The following is a 16,698-nucleotide window of genomic DNA, read 5'->3' on the forward strand; positions in this document are numbered from 1 at the left end:
GGTGCTGGCACTCTCCCATGGGGTAGGAGTCTCGGCCAGTCAGTAGTTTGCCATTTCCTCAATCTCTGCTCCATCTGTGTCCCTGCACTTCTTGTAGGCAAGGTTGAAGGTTTTATGGGTAGTCTGATGTCTCCCTCCCTCCACTGAAGTCCCACCTGGCTGTTAGGGATCTCAGCGAGGATCAGGTAGTGCACACCTTTAATCCCAGTAATCAGGAGGCAGAGGGAGAGGCAGGTAGATCTCTGAGTTTAAAGCTAACCTGGTATATATAGCGAGTGCTGAGGGTAGGGTTGAAAGAGGAGGATCATACCACCATTGCCAGCACCCTAGTGGTTATAATGCTGTCACATAGCCCTACTCCAGCTGTAGGGGTGACTGTGAACTATGGTTTCGTTGTGTGCCTAGGACGAAGAGGGAAAGATGTTTGGTGCGCCCCTTCTCCCATAGGTTTTTAGTAGGCACCTAAAATACAGTACCTTTAAAATCTAAACTTACGTATGCTACTCTTCCTTCTCCTCTTTTCTCCTCATCCCTCCTCCGCCCTTCTGTTCTTCTCCTGGCCCTAGGGACTGACACCAGGACTGGTATACCAAAGCGTGCACTGCACCACAAGCTGTGCCTCTACCCTTAAGACTAAGACTTGGCCTCCCGAGGTTTCCTCCATCCATAAGCTTGCCAGTTAGTGTTGGCGCTTTTCAGGTCTGTTTAGGCAACCATATTGTTGAGGGTTCACGGCTGTGCCTCCCCTGTCATATCTAGAGGACGCAGCCTTGCAGCAGTCTTCCGGATTCTCTGCTATTTAAGGTAGTAATAACTGCTGAGAAGGAGTGACTTAGTCTTCATCAGAGTGAACCCCTTAACTGGTTACCCAGTATCAAGAGGTCAGCCCTGAACACATGTGCATTCTCTAGCAGCACCAAGTGAACTCAGCAAGTTGTATTTATACATTTATTCATGTGTAATTTATATAAAATAATAACTAAGGAAAGTGAGGCCATGAGTTCAAAAGGAGCGGGAGGGGAATGGAGGAGGATGGGAGGAGTTAGGAGGAGAAAAGGGCGGAGGAGATGATGTAACTGTAATTTAGTTATAAACAAAATAAATCGAGAATGAGTTTTTAAAGTGAAAACTAAGACTAAAACTTGGCTCTTCTATATAAAAATTTATTTCTATCATGTTTTCCATTTAGATAGTCAATTCTCTTGTTTCTCAAATTATTTTTCCTTTTTTACTTTGTTTTTTCCTTCTTCTTGTTTTTTGTTTCCATTCTTTATTTTTTTAGACTTGGCTCCTCTGCATAGCCCTGGATTGTCCTGGAACTCTCTCTACAGACCAGGTTGGCCTCAAATGCAGAGATCAACTTGCCTCTGCTGCTCATCCAAAGTGCTGGGTTTCAGTGTGTGCACCACCAGCACCCAGCATCAATAAAATGTTTTAATAGCATGTGACCATGAACGCTTAATGTCAGAGATCCGGGAGGTTCTAAGAGACTTGTTGAATCTTACATCCACGCCATCTCTCTTGATTTGATAAATAGACATAAGCCAATAGTTTACACGTCGCAGAATTTTCCAGTATAATGGAACATTGCCTACTGTACAACCATGTGAAATATTTAAATATATTTTTGTCTATTAATATATATCCTGTACACACAATTTGGGACTGTGAGTAAATGCTTTCGGAGCCATTTTTTTATGAGCCAGATGCCTTAGGTCCTTGAATATTTATTTACTGTCCTTTTTCATACTTACTGCCCAATGTCTATACTAGAGAATTTTAGGCAGATTTCCAAAATGTAATAATAGGACTAAAATCAGAAGAATTGGAAAATTTAAAATTGGTGTTGAAGGTGCTCATTATCTTGTAAAATTATTTTAGTAAATTTCCCTCCTTTTATTGAAAGTAGATCTTTTTCTCATATAATGTTGCCTGAAGACTCTTTCCCTTCTCTCTTGTACTCCCAGTTACTTTTTGCCTCTCCTCCCATTTGGGTCCACTTTCTGTCTCTCATTAGAGAAGAACAGGCTTTTAAGACAAAACAACAAAATATAACAATATAAAATGAGATAAAACAAAAGACATCACATTGAAGTTGACTAGGCAAACCAACAGAAGGAAAACGGCCCAAAGAGCAGGTACAAGACTTAGAGACCCACTCACTCGTTCACACACTCAGGTGTCCCATCACAATACTAAACTGAGAGAGGTGGTGTCTACACAGAGGGCCTGGTACAGACCCTTGCAGACCCTATGCTTGCTGCCTCAGCCCCTGTGAGCTCACATGAGATTTGCTCAGCTGATGTAGAATGACTTGTTCTCCTGGTATCTTTTATCACTTCTGGTTTTTACATTCTTTCTGCCTCCAGTTCCTTGGGTTCCCTGAGCTCTGAGAGGAGGACCAAGCTACAGTGCATAGACCCAGAGAGGTTGGGTATAGAGGAAGGGACTGGGGGGACACGTGGCTCTCACAGGGAAGGGGAAATGAGGGTGAGAGAGACAAGAATCACAGGATCAGGTGGGAGAGAGAAGGGGAGATAGGAATGAGGGAGAGAATATGGAGAGATACGACTAGAACTGAGGGGTGTTTGAAACCCTGGTGCAGTGGAGACTTCTTAAAATATATGGAGTTGTTCCTAAGGGAGCCTCCAAATAATGGGGAAGATCGAGTCTTCAACTGGCCATATCTTGTCACCAAATGAAGCTTCCAGTACCAGGACTAGGTTCCATCCAGTTTAGATTTTGGCCAAAGGTGTCCTATGGAAATCCTCCAACAACCCAGGCTGTTGCCAAGACAGTAGGTTGGCCTGTACAAACTGACAGCAAGGCTCCATTGCTGCAGGCAACACCCATGTAACTCAGTGAACATTGAACATGGCTCAAGCAATGTTATGGGCTTTGAGGTGTGAGAGGAAGCTTGATGTGTGGACGGCCTTGGTATAGACTGCATCAAAGCAGTGATAGATGTCTATAGCGTTTTCCCACCCTTCAAGGAAGAGTTCAGCAGAGTCCTGAAGAGGGCCTTAGCTTAAGGCGTCAGAAAGTGATCTGTGGTCAGCGTGGGAAGGCAATACACATAAAGTGAGACTAGCTAGGGGCCAGGGACCTTGACTGCAGCCTCCCCAAAACAAGCAAAGAACTGGCTGTACATCAAGTCTGGCGCAGGGTGAAAGCTTTCTTCTCTGAGGCCTGCCTGGTAAAAGCCTTTGGTCTTTGGTCGAGTCTTTAAAAAAAAAAACAGCAGCACATTTTCAACCAGGAGCCAGATTCCTCAGACACTTCTTCATGATCTGGCACCTTACATTTTGCAAATTGTCATTTGGCTTCTTCTTGCTTCACACTTTCCAGGAATTCTGGAAACACTTAACTGTAGCCCACTCTCAGTTGTTTTTCACTTGCTTAGCTTTTGTTTGTGTTAGTCCCTGAGAAACAGTGCTTTTCCTTTTCTTTTTCGCCTGGGTAACATCTGCCAATAGTGTTTGCCAATCTGTTGGTGAAGAGCCTGCCCTTGCTTGACATTACGCCCTGTCTCTGTGGCCCTAGGGCACTCTTTGTATGGAAATGTTTCTTCCTGCACCTGTTCCTCTCATTGGACTACGAGGTCATTGAGAACAATGATTCTTTGCTGCAAAAGCAAGAACAATTTGAATCTCAGGTGCTCGGCACAGCTTACTGTGTTATCATTGGTGACCAGTGAGTGTTTATTGGCAAGTGAGTGAGCGTGATATGAGCATTCGCATCTCTCGACTTCTTTGGTGAGCCTGGTGTTCTGTATTTCTTTTATTTCCTACTGGACCATCTAGGCAGCTGATTTTAGTTCTCTGGACTGTGCATGCTGGTAAATGCTCCTGAGAATCCTGGATGTGCTCTTCTTGGTATCAGTTCAAACTTAGCCCATCTCAAGTACCTCTCTCAGAAATCCCCAGTTCCATCACACTCTCCCTGATCCCCTCCACCAGAGGCTAGCACTCCTCTTTATTTGTTTGTTCTGGATTTTTATACACTCCTAGGTGTTTAGTTTTCTTATGGTCTTTGATTTCATGCCAAATGAGGATATACTTACCTCATACTTTTTAATTACTGTGTGTCTTAGGTACTTTTCTATTACTGCTGCAGGTCTTGTCCACAAGCGATCTGCAGAGGAATTCTCAGATCACAGTCCATTGGTAAAGCAAGTCAGGGCAGAGATTCACAGGAGCTGGATGCAGGAGCTGATAGAGAGGCCATGGAAGGGTGTTGCTTACTGCTTGCTCCCCATAGCTTGCTCAACTTGCTGTTTTTTACAGGACCACCAGCCCAGCGGTGGCACCACCCCCAGCGTAATAGGCCCTCCCAAGTCAACTGTTGATTGAGATAATACCCTATAGACTGACTACAGGCCAGTCTTTTGGAGCCATTTTTTTCAATCCTAGTTCCCTCTTCTCAGATGACTCTGGTAACTTTGTTTCAGATAACTTGCAGATAACGTTATGACAGTGCAGTGTCAAGTTGACATAAAGCCGGGCAGCTTTATGCTAGGTTATGAGTGTCCTGTGACTAAGACTACATTGTCCTCATGTTTGTGCATCTGTTAGCATTTCAGTCAGGGTTCTCCAAACACAAGTGGCATTCAGAAAGTAGTCTGTAAATGAATAATGTTTCCAGGACTGATAATTCAGAGCCAGGGGGCGGGGAAGGTGAAAGGCAGTAAAGAAGGGGGTGAGAATCAGTCACTTTCGGAATGTGAATAATTCCTGGGAGAAGCAGAATGTTTCTAGGAGGCGGCAGCAGCTACTCAGAGACCCGGCTTCCAACCGTCTGCAGACCCTGGAAGTGAAACTTAAGAAGCCCACTTTCCCCTGTGGGTAGGGCACATAGGTTTTGCTAATGCTTTAATTTATCTAAAAGCACATGGCATATGTTTTCTTCCATTCTGATTTAAATCAGGTATTTGATTTCAGTATTTTTCTGAGAGTTATGGATTAAACACAGGAAGTAATAGATTATGCTAGATTGTTCCTACATGCAAGACTTTATTTATTTAAAAATACAATATTTTATTGTAGAAAATGGTGTTTCTTTGCTGTTTTGTTATTTGTCCTTATACTTTTATCAACTGTCTCAACAACAAGAAAAACATCTGGGGACTCAACTTGGGAGAAAGGAATGTTTTAATGTCAAGCAGTCATCTGTGGGTGTGAGATTGCTTCACATACATTTTTGAAGCATCTAGTTCTTCTATATTTGGGTAGAAATAATCAGGGAATAATAGTAACTTCCTGGGTGTTCATCTTGATTTAAAAAAAAAAAAAAAAAGTCTGTTCCAAGTCAGAGAACATTCTTAGTATAATAGCCGTGCTGCTTCAGTTTTGAGCGAGGTTAATGCTGGTTATGCATGTTATGCTCCTTATTGGAATATGTGCGCATGGGTTTCAAACAGTAGAGATTCAGTTTAGTCCTAGTCAAATCTGCCATCTATAAAAGAGAAGTTTAAATGCATACCAATAAAATAAATTGTCATAGCGAGTGTACTAGTGAGCCTAACATGAAAATCTTAGTCAAAACAATCTAAAACCATTTGAGTAATGGGGTGTCTTAGATGGAAGGTCACCCTCTGTTTATTATTAGCTAAATCACTTAAATTTCAGAGTTTTAATTCTTCACCTGGAAAATATGACTTACAACTGTAATTTGTATGGTTATTTTTAGAATTAAATGAGGTCACTAGTGAAGTACTTACAATCTGCCTACAACATTATGGGGTATGCTAATTACTTTCCTCATTGTCCTGTCCAAAAAAAAGCCCGATAAAATCAGCTTAAGAAAATAAGGCATGTCTCCAGGAGCATGGGGTGCTGGTCATATTTCATCAACAGTCAGGAAGCAGAGCGAGATGAATCATTCCTGTGTTCTCAGCCTAGTACCACAGCATGTGAATGGTGCTGCTAGCATTTATGGCATATCTTCTGTCTTCACGTCATGGAGATACATTTCCATGACTCTTAATGCAGTTAAGTTGACAATGAAGATTAACTATTAAAGCCAGTCAATTTCTAGAGTAATATAAAGAGCACAGCCCTGTCTCTGTTAGCTCACTCTTTACATTATGTCGTGCAGCCTAGTGATGCTGAGACAGGTCCTCATCTTCTGGCTAGGGACTTTGTAGTTTGAAGACTGAAGAAGGTTTTTACATTCTTTCATTTTAGGCATATTTTAGTATAAGTTGAAATTCATAACAGCACTACATAAAGGGACTGGGAATATATACGAAATACACACACACACACACACACACACACACACACATATCAATTAATAGGAAAACAAGACTTCTGTTTCAAAAGCCAATTGTATTGGTTACTTATCATCAGGAGGAGTAACAAGACCAAGATAAATTTTGATTTCCAGTGACTTTATGCTTATTTAAACATACAAGCAACTTATAAAACATTGATGAAAGAATTTGAAGAGATACCCTCTCTTCTTGTATTTTAATCTTGTTAAAATCTCTATACTACCTAAGGTGGTTTATATATTCAATACATTATCTATCAAACTACCAGTAATGTTTGTCATTGAAATAGGAAAAACAAAATCATAAAATACACATGGAATCACAAAACTGGGAGTAATTAAAGCCATTTTAAGCAAACAAAACAAAATAAAAGGCACTGACTACATAACCTAAAATGCACCACAAAGTTGTAGTGATCAACATATAAAAAGACATATAGGGCAGGGGAATAGTATAGAAAGCTTAGAGGAAAACCCCATGTCTACAGCCAGGAGATTATTATTTTTTTTTTTCAGATTAAGATGCTGCCTTGAGTTTCTGTTGCTGTAGTAAAACTTCATGACCAACTTGGGAGGAAAAGGTTTGCTTCTCGTATGCTTCCATATCACTGTTGAAAGCATCAAGGCAGGAACTTGAACGGTGCAGGAGCCTGTTGCAGAGGCCATGGAAAGTCCTCTTCCTGCCTTACTCTGCATGGCTTGTTCAGTTTGCGTTCTTATATCACCTAAGGCTACTAGCCTAGGGGTGGCCCAGTCCACAATAGACTGGACCCTCTTCCACCAATCACAAATTAAGAAAATTTCCTACAGGCTTGCCTACAGCCAATCTTATGAAGTTGAAGTTCCCACCTCAGATGACTCTAGATTGTGTCAAGTTGACATAAAACTAGCCCGCCCAGGTGTAAAGAACAGAGACTGGGCAAAGGATAGTCTGTAACAAGTGGTGCTTGGGAAATACATTCATATTAAGAGGACTAAAATTTCTCCGCTATATTTCACCTGTTACAAAAATCAACTCAAAATTAACTACAGACTTCAATGTAAGAACTGATTCTACTAGTAGAAGAATTGGGGGAAATGTTCCAGGATATTGGAATTGACAAGCTAATTTTGAATAAGATACCCCTCTCCCAAAATACAGCAAATAAATAGAAAATAAGACAAATGGAAACAATCATTAAAATCAGGGCAAAGTCTAGAAAATGGGACTAAATAGTTGCAAACATCTGACAAGGGTTAACATCCAGAATATATATGAACTAAAAAAGCGTAACTGCTAAAACACCCAGTTAAATAATAGGCGATAGGTATGAATACACACCTCGCCCAGTGGAGACATTGGGAGGTGGTAGACACGCCTCTAATCTGAGGACTCTAGAGCTGGTGTCAGAATGGTCACAAATCTGAGAGCACCTTGGTCTTACAGATAGCATGAGGTTAGCCATGGGTAAATAATATGACTCTCTCACCTTCCCCTGCACCGCACCCCCCACCCCCCGAAAAGAACACATGAGACCAGAACAACAAATAAGTGGTTAAAGTGTATGTGAAAAAAAATGCACAATATCAGTAATCATCAGGATATGTAAATCCAAACTATAATATGACATCACTTCACCCTGTTAAGAATAATAGTTGTTAGAAAAATAAAGATAATTAATGCTGAGAGAATGAATAGTAAATGAAACCCTTGGGTTTGGTTGGCTGGAACATAAATCAGCATAGTCATTTGAGAAAAAAAAATATCAAAAAGTTGAAAATAAAGCTCCTGTATGATCTAGGAATTTTATCCCTAATTATTTATCTGAAAGAAATGAAATTAGTGTGTCAGAGATACCTGTAACCTATATGTTTATTGAGACACTCTTTACAGTACATAACAAAAGAGAAGCCAACTAAAAGTCCACGTGATGATGAGTGGGTGAAGTAGATAGGACATATACATACAATAGATACTAAGCCACGGAAAAGTTGGGTAACCTGTAAGTTAGCTATGACAACTTAGATAGACCGGAGATCATTATTTAAAATGACCTTAGCTGGGCACAGAAGGGCAAGTATATCATCTCAATCAATTGATACCTAAAATGGTTAATCTCACAGAAATTGAAGGTAGACTATTGGGTACCAAAGTTTGAGAGTTTTTGCCATAGAGAATTTGTGTTTGGCCAGTTAGCTACATTTTAACCTGGTTTAAATATAATATAATATTATTTAATCTGTATTGAAACATAATACAATATCCATGTAATATGTGCAATTTTGTGTTTTATGTAACAATATATAGCAGCAATATAATTAATTGTATGTACAGGCATGTATCAATTCACTACAGTGATATATTTTTTTTGTAAATGTGTCACGTGAAATGCTTTCACTATTTGTGAACATCACAACTACTAGTTAAACAAACCAAGATGGCTGTGACCTTGAGTATATAACCTAACTGGGCTTCCGCTGTGCTGCATCACTGATGCCATTGGCCTTTTATAGCAGTATTCTCTTTGTTGAGGTCCAGCAGGGCTGTATCCTTCCAGACATTCTCATGAGCCTAGTCCATTTCCTTAGGCTTCCTCGTTTCATCTTTTAACCAAATCAGTCCTAAATCTTTAAAATAAATCTAACCACGTCATTTTCTACTTCCAGGTTATTGAATTAGCAGGGGCCAAGTGGGATTTGTACAGTTGTACAGATTAGTATTACTGTGGAGTAATGACTTCCAGTCTCTCCTGGACCTCATAAGTGCTTAGTCATATCTCAACTTTTTTTTTTTTTTTTTTCGTAATGAGAATAAAATTGAAGGTTGTGAGGGGGGAAGGGAGAGGGTAAAGCTGCCACACAGTGAAGTGAGCTCAGGCTAAGCAGATGTGCTTGGAAAGAGTAGTCCTGTGCTTGGGCCCAGTAATATTTCAGCAGATCTAAGCAAGATATATTGTAGTCCATGAACTCTCTAATCAATAATTTAAAAGAATGTGGAGACTGGGCTTTGGGTAAAATGCATGATTAGCATATGTGAGGCCTTGTATTTATCTCTATCACAAAGAGGAAGGATGCAGGCAGAAAAAAATTGAAGGAGGGAGGGAAGAGGGAAGAAAGATGATGAGAGACAAGGCAGGTGGAGAGACAGAGTAGAAGAGTGAGCAATACATTTTACAGAATGGATGAAGCTAAGAAAACAATCCAAGAAAAAGAAGCTGGTCCTCCAACCCTATAAACCACATGATTTTATTCATATGACATGTCTAGTGGCCAAGAGGAGGGTAAAATGAGGAAAGTTTGGAAATAGACAGTGAATTCTGTTGGGGGGAGGGGTGTTGATAAAATCTTATAAAATTAGATCATGGTTATGGTTGTGCAGTCTGTAAATAGATTAAAATCATTGCACTGTATACTTTAAATAGGTGGACTTGATGGTATATAGAGTATATAGCCTAAAGCTGTTCAAAAGAAAGAAAGAAACAAAGAAAGGCTTCCTTCATCTCTCCGCATATAAGAACCACGCCTCAGTTACCTGAGCTGAAGTGTGTTTGTTCACTTGCTTTTTATAAGGCGATTTCGTTTGAGCTCTGTGTCTCTGCCCTTTCTCTTTAAAATTGAACTCTCTGGAATTATCCTATGGTATACAGTGTATTTTGGTTATATCCACCCTCCTCTTCCCACGCCGACTTCTCCTAGACACTCCCTTTATTCACGTCCTCTTTGTTTGGATTGTGAGGAACAGATACTTTTTATCTGATTTTTTCCTATTATTTCTTCTGCAATTTAAAAAATACTGAATTTTCTAGATTCCATCCTCACTTTTATCCTATTTTTTAAACAGACTTTTTTTTTTTTTTCTGGGATCTAGTGTAATCCTTGGCTCCTACTGACCACAGAACTGTTTTTGGATGAATGTCTAAAGTCGCTGAATCCAGAGCTCATCAACTTAATTTGCAATCTGGTGAATAGTTCTCTTTCGGGCTCCACATTATGTTGCTCTCCTGTTTGAAGTACTTGTCTAAATGTTATTAAGCATACAGGGCCTGGTTATTCCTTCCATCCACACCTGTTTATTATTCATCTCATGTAAATAACATCTTCGTGCTTTCAGCTTTTCTTTTTCAGAACACTTGGCTTTATTCTCATTTTTCCCTTCCCTCTTTTTCCTACCCAGAAGAGGCTTTATCTATCCAACTGCAGGCAGGTCTCTCAAACCGTGACCTCTAGTCTCCATCCCCATGGCCTTAGCTCAGCCCTCCCTGTTTTGCTGCCCTATAAATCACAAAGCTATTAAGTTTGTCTCCTGATTTCAGAGCTTCTTATTGTCTCTGTTGAATCCAAGTTGTATTGACAAGTTCTTTAGTAAACATCGCAAGGTCTTTTAAAGAGCTGCTGTCTAATCTTACGCCGTACTTCAGTTCTTGCCCTCACCTGCCTTGCAGAGATTGTCCCTGAATCTCTTCAGGTGAAAGTGCCCTTTGTCTCCATGCTTTCACTTGGGCCATTTCTTTGGCTAGTAATGCCCTCTCTTTTTTTCCAGAGGACTCTTCTTTATTATTTAATTTTCTGTTTAAAAGTCATCTATTCATCCTTTAGTCGTTTATTTATTGTCTGCTTTGTAACAGTCACTATGCTTGGTAATGAGGTGGACAAAACCCCTTCTCCTCACTGAACTTACAGAGCAGATCATCAGTGAAGCACTAATGAAACTCTCAATCTTCTCAGGCGGGGTTAATTAGTACTTTGATCATAGCTGCAATAGTAGCCAACAAGATATTGTAGAGGAAATGCCATATTGTGGAAACCCCATTGCTGTAGAAGTCAGTGGCCTCTTATTCATTCCAATGGGTAAGATGATTTCTTTACCTTCAAAATAATGAGAATAGTATTTAATCGTGGCAGGTCATGGAGTCCTGACGATAAGGTGTCTTTCTCAGAGTTGACTAAAGCAATAAATGTGTCTATTTATTGCATTGCTATACTTAGTTACCTTTCAATAGTAATTTTAATGACATCATTTGTTTTCAGTTTTATTTGCCTTTGTTAGATATTTAATTGATAGTATAATTATCTCTTATTTTGACTTGTTTATACTTCCTGACAAAAAGGCTAAGTGATTAAGAAAATGATCAGCAGGTTTATAGCAAACAGGAAAGCCTGGGATAATTTCTTGAGGAGTTGACTTGGACTGCAATATTTTGTCCCAAGTAATAATTATAATGGAAGATGAGTATCTAAAGGGTTTTAAAAAGAAAATAGAAATATCCTAAAAACATGCTGAAACTCAGAAATACATCAGTCATTATGCTATATAATTCAGTATAATACACATTACTGTAATGTCTCCAGGTTGTGTAAAATTTACATGTCAAGCCTCAATAAAGCACGAATGTTCCTTTAGAAAATCTGCTGGGATCCCCACAGTTGGAGGGTCTGGTTTTAACTTGGATTCTTGTCCATTTTATTAAGCCTACACAGCACATAGATCACTTTGCTTGACTCATGGTGGGTACTTACTAAGCAGAGGTTTCCACTAATGTTTTTCTATCTGCATGAAGGCACCATAGATTTCACTTTGTGAGCGAACACATTCACTCATGTTGCATGATACCCTATTCTACCTGCACGTTATTTCACTGAGATTTATACATAGAGTGAAACCCTTACAGAATGTGGGCACTTCCATCTTCTAACTGACAGTGCACTGCAAATGTTTACTGCTTTCAAGGGATTATCATTTATTTAAGTTGTAGCTAATGTCTACCGTGGATTTTTTAAAAGCTAAAAGTATGGAAATAGAAGGTTTCCAGATACAAGAATTTAAAAATATGTTGTTACAATTGAATACAAAATATGGTGTGCTGAAATTCTCCAGGACGTAGAGCTCTGCACTGGCTGGAAGAATTTACTACTGACTTCTGTTAAGGCCATCAGGATTTTTCAGGTATTGTCACAGCAAAGTAGGGAAGATTGGAAAACAGAAAAGTTTTCTAGAAGTGTTGTGTTATGACAGCTTTTCCTTTTAAAACTGGCATTCGTATATTGGCATAGATTCAAGTTCCGTTACAATGACATTAAAAACCAGTTGCTGACAGTCACATACGTCTGACTCACTTGACAATAGATGTTAACTCATGTCCATTACAGGATTTCGGGCACCTGTACCACTACCACCACTTTCAGTATTTAATGCAAACTGTTTTCCTCTAGCAAAACAACGTCCAGGAAACAATCTGTATTAATAATTCAGCATGAACTTAATGAGTTTATTCAGGCAACTTAAGATGTTTCTTGTACATGATTAGTTTTTAAAGTTTTTGAATTATTTGATTATTTTCTGTAGCAGGCAATGGTCACTGTGCTCTGTCCCCTATTTCTGGGATGGACATGACAGAGGGGAAGAAAGGAATCTGAGCATTGCATGTGAGTGGGCAGGGTAGCCTGCTCAGAGGATCCTCGGTCTGTGTGTCATGCAGCAACAGAGAAGGGCATTGCATTTCCCCACAGCACACACCATCTATACAAATTTTGCTCTGAACAGTGCCCACTGGAATTGTGCTGTTCACTAGCTGTGTAGAAGAATCTCTACTCTATCACACATAATTTTATGGATTTTTCTTTATTTTCACATTTGTATCTTCCATAAACTCAGGAGAATTCTCTGTGGAAACAACTTAATACCTTTGTTGGTTCAAACACTGTCTCAGTGAATATTTAAAAATTATTATTAGAAAATATTTTAATCTTTTGTTACATTATTCATCCATTTATAGTATGTGTTTACCTGATTGGCTTCCCATACTTTCTCTAAACAAAACTAAACTGTAAATCTCATGTAATTTGATGTGAAAAATAGTAATGAGATTTCTTCTTGTTATACCCTACAGTTAGTGAATGAATGAATATAAATTCGGCCTTACAGATTATTTTTGTTTTAATACTTCATTTTCAGTTGACTCTCAGTTCGTTCTAATGCATGTTTTACCTGATGAAGTCACTGATTACAGTGAATAGCTTATTTATTGATGCTTGAGTATATTTACGTCTCAGGAATATCTTCCATTCTATTACTATAATAGGGTCTATCAATACATTAAATTGGAAATACCATTTTTGTGTTCTTTTATATATATTGTCTTGACGCATTAAAGGTGTTGTGTGTATAATCACATGTATGTGCAAGGTAGTGTGTGTTGAGAGAGAGGGGGGAGAGGGAGAGAGGGGGGCAGGCGTTGGGGAGGAACAAAATTACAGAATCGAGCTTAAAACAACTGTTTTCAGTAAGGTTACCCAGACCAGAAGCACAGATGTCAAATGTTTCTTAGTTCTGTATTTTATCTTTGACTCCTTCAGATATGTGTGTTCCATTTGGAATATCCACAGAGGTCAGCCAATTAGTAAAGGGCCGTAGGGTGGGTATTTCAAGGGAGAGAACATAAGCATCATGGTGTATAAGGGAGTAATAGGACAGGAGAGGGTAAGTGGAATCTGGGCTGGGAGGACAAGGCAGACAAAGGAGTACATGGAGGATAGCTAACACTAGAGACATTTACACGAAGTCACATGGAAACTGCTGCAATAGAAGATGTCATTTTTGAGGGCCCCTCTTTCCTTGTTTTTGAGAAACTGTCACTGCGGCTTCCTGATCAAGCTAAAGCTGCTGGCCAGTGAGCCCCAGCCATCTGACGCCTCTGTTTCCCTCACACTGGTATTACAAGCATGCATCACTGCTCCTAGCCTTTTATGTGGGTACTGGAAATTAAATTCAGGTCCTTGTTCTTTCAGAGCAAGTACTGACTGCACCAGCTCCCCAGCCTTGGTGAAGGTTTTTGGGTTTTTGTTTTGTTTTTCGTTTGTTTGTTTGTTTTGTTATTTTTAAGGAATATAATTGGTTGATTTAGAAAAGTCTGTTATACCTATGTGGTCATTTTAGTATCAGGTGTTGAAATTTAGTCAAAGAATGAAAAAACCAAAAGATAAACAAACATTGATTTTTGGGGCTAGCCTTAGCTTTTTAACTCTAGATAGTCTGTAAACTGAGCTTTAGTAGAGACTGTGTCCCCAGTTTGATATATGGGTGTCTTTGCACACATATACATATATGCACATGGCTATATATGTGAGTGGGGGCCAGAAAACCACAATGGATGTCTTCTACTATTGCTCCCTACCTTACTGGGTGGGGGTGTCTCTCAGTCTGTGTGGAGCCCTCTGGTTGGCTAAACTGACTTCTCGGTGATCTGCCTTCATCCTCCTGTCTCCTGCTCCCAGACCTGAGATTGCAGGCCACATGTTGGGGACTATGCTTCTTCTGTAGGTCCTGAGGACTCCAACTTGCTTGTGCAGCAGTCACTTTTATTACCCAGCCATCTTCCCAGCCCCCGTGTACAGTATCTTTATAGAGGTGCACTGTGTCTTCTGAAGGAAGTCTTACATATGTCTAGGTGTTACCAAACACAGGCTCATGTCATCAATTTGAGTATCTTTGGAATCTTATTAGAAATAGGACTAGGTCCATTGGTATGTAAATAACTTTAAATATTCTAGTAATTTCTGAAATTGGAAAAAGTGTGAGTGTTAGCATGCTAATGCACACAGCTCCTTGCTTGAATTACATCTGAGTATTATTTTTAAATTTTTGATAAAATATCCATATTGAAAGACATACAGATACATAGCTAACAAATTAAGCTGACTTTTATAAACTTTTTTATGCGATTTAATTTCCAGTTCCTAGAATATTGGTGATTTTACTTTGTCAGCCCAAAGTCATCATTATGACCTTTTAAAAATTAGTGTTAGAGCGTGTAAGTAACTCCTCTCTTTTTATTTCCTTTGTACTTTGATTAATATTCATATTGAATAATGTTTGAGGTATAGGTTAATTTGTGAATAATTTTTTATAATTTTTCTGATACGTAATAAAACTTACTCTGCAAGTGCTTTAGTAGACACTGGACTTGATCTCACTCTATACCTTATAGTAGGGTCTTTTGTTGCTTAATTTAGTAATAGTTTTATCATACCAAGGGGCACTCTCTTATAATTTTAATTGTTATCAAGAAAAATGACATCATTTAATTTGACAGAAAGTGTAGAAAGATGGATTAATGACAAATTAATAATTCACTACGTTTGCATAATACTGAAGCATAGGGTATTGGAAGGATTGATGGCACAAAAGGTTAACAAATTTTAGCAGCTTTCATTAGCTTTACACCATCATATGTTTGTGGTACTGACTGAAATGGGCTTTATAGCAAATCTCAGTCTAGGGAACTAATTACTTGTGCCGATTGCTGCACTGATGAATAGACCCTCATTGTACCATTCCCCTGAAGACAAGGAGCGGCCTGTGATTCACGACTGCATCCTGGCTGATATTTGATAATAATTTTAACAGATAAATGTAGGAAGGCAGAATGATGAAGTGCCTATCCAGGCTCCCTGACTATCAGAGCCATGCACATAACCATCTGTGTACTGTCTATCTCCTTCTCAACTAAGGGAAATTCTATATCATTAACTGAGTTCAAACAACTGTTATCTTTTGCTTGTGTATCTAGCTTGGATATATCTTACATTTATTTTTAATACTATTATTATATTAGTTTTTATTTAAAGTATCAAAGCAATGAAATAAATAAAGAGTAAAACCACCTCTTTTTTAAATTTCATTTTGATATCATTTCTCCTTCTCATGCGTGACCAGAATAAACAAAGAAAATGTTTGATGTTCTCACTGCCTCTTTCATATTCTCTGTAAAGGTTGTTGATTCCTACTACTTTTTAAATATTCCCTTTAAGCAGTGCACTATTTGTTGTCTGTTCTTTTACAACTTAATTTTTAACCAATAAAAAGTACTTGTTATAAACCTTTTTATTATCGATGGTATCTTTAAAACATCAAAATGGGGTGGCTTTATTTGAGTATTTTGGGGTCGTCAGCTGGTAAAGAGTATTAATTTGTTAAAGCTGACAGGCACAGTTTTATTAGCTCATGAAATACAAGATTTTAATTTTTTCACAGTCGTTCCTGCAGAGGTATTGATTATGACTGCGTTTTTATTTCATTTTTGAAACTCACAGGTATTTGTGCTGTACATCTTTAGTGAATAAATTTATTCTCCGAAGGTTTTTTTGTGTGTGTAACTAAAATAAACCTCTATACTAGTATTTTTCTTATAAAATATTTTTTAGCATGTTACGACATGAGTATTTAACAGCAGAGAAAGTTGACATTTATGTGTTGCCATATAAAAGATCTATGTAATTGGGGAAAATATCATAGAACTTGGATTTTAAAAAATAAATTTCCAAGAGTATGCTTTCAATATAATAATTATTGCACATCATATAGCATGTAGTTTTTAATTAAATAGAATAACAGGCTACATAAAACAGAAATTCAATCTGATTTGCTTGAAAATAGATTGCTGTTTCACT

The 16,698-nt window shown here is 38.6% G+C and overlaps 1 protein-coding gene across 1 annotated transcript in view; it reads left to right on the plus strand.

Annotated features, from left to right (window-relative positions):
• Positions 1 to 16,698, plus strand: part of Lrba (LPS responsive beige-like anchor protein) — a 540,702-nt gene that overhangs the window by 275,262 nt on the left and 248,742 nt on the right. The window lies entirely within an intron of this gene.

The sequence above is a fragment of the Acomys russatus genome, chromosome 15, assembly GCF_903995435.1.
Source record: "Acomys russatus chromosome 15, mAcoRus1.1, whole genome shotgun sequence".
NCBI classification, from domain to species: Eukaryota; Metazoa; Chordata; class Mammalia; order Rodentia; family Muridae; genus Acomys; species Acomys russatus.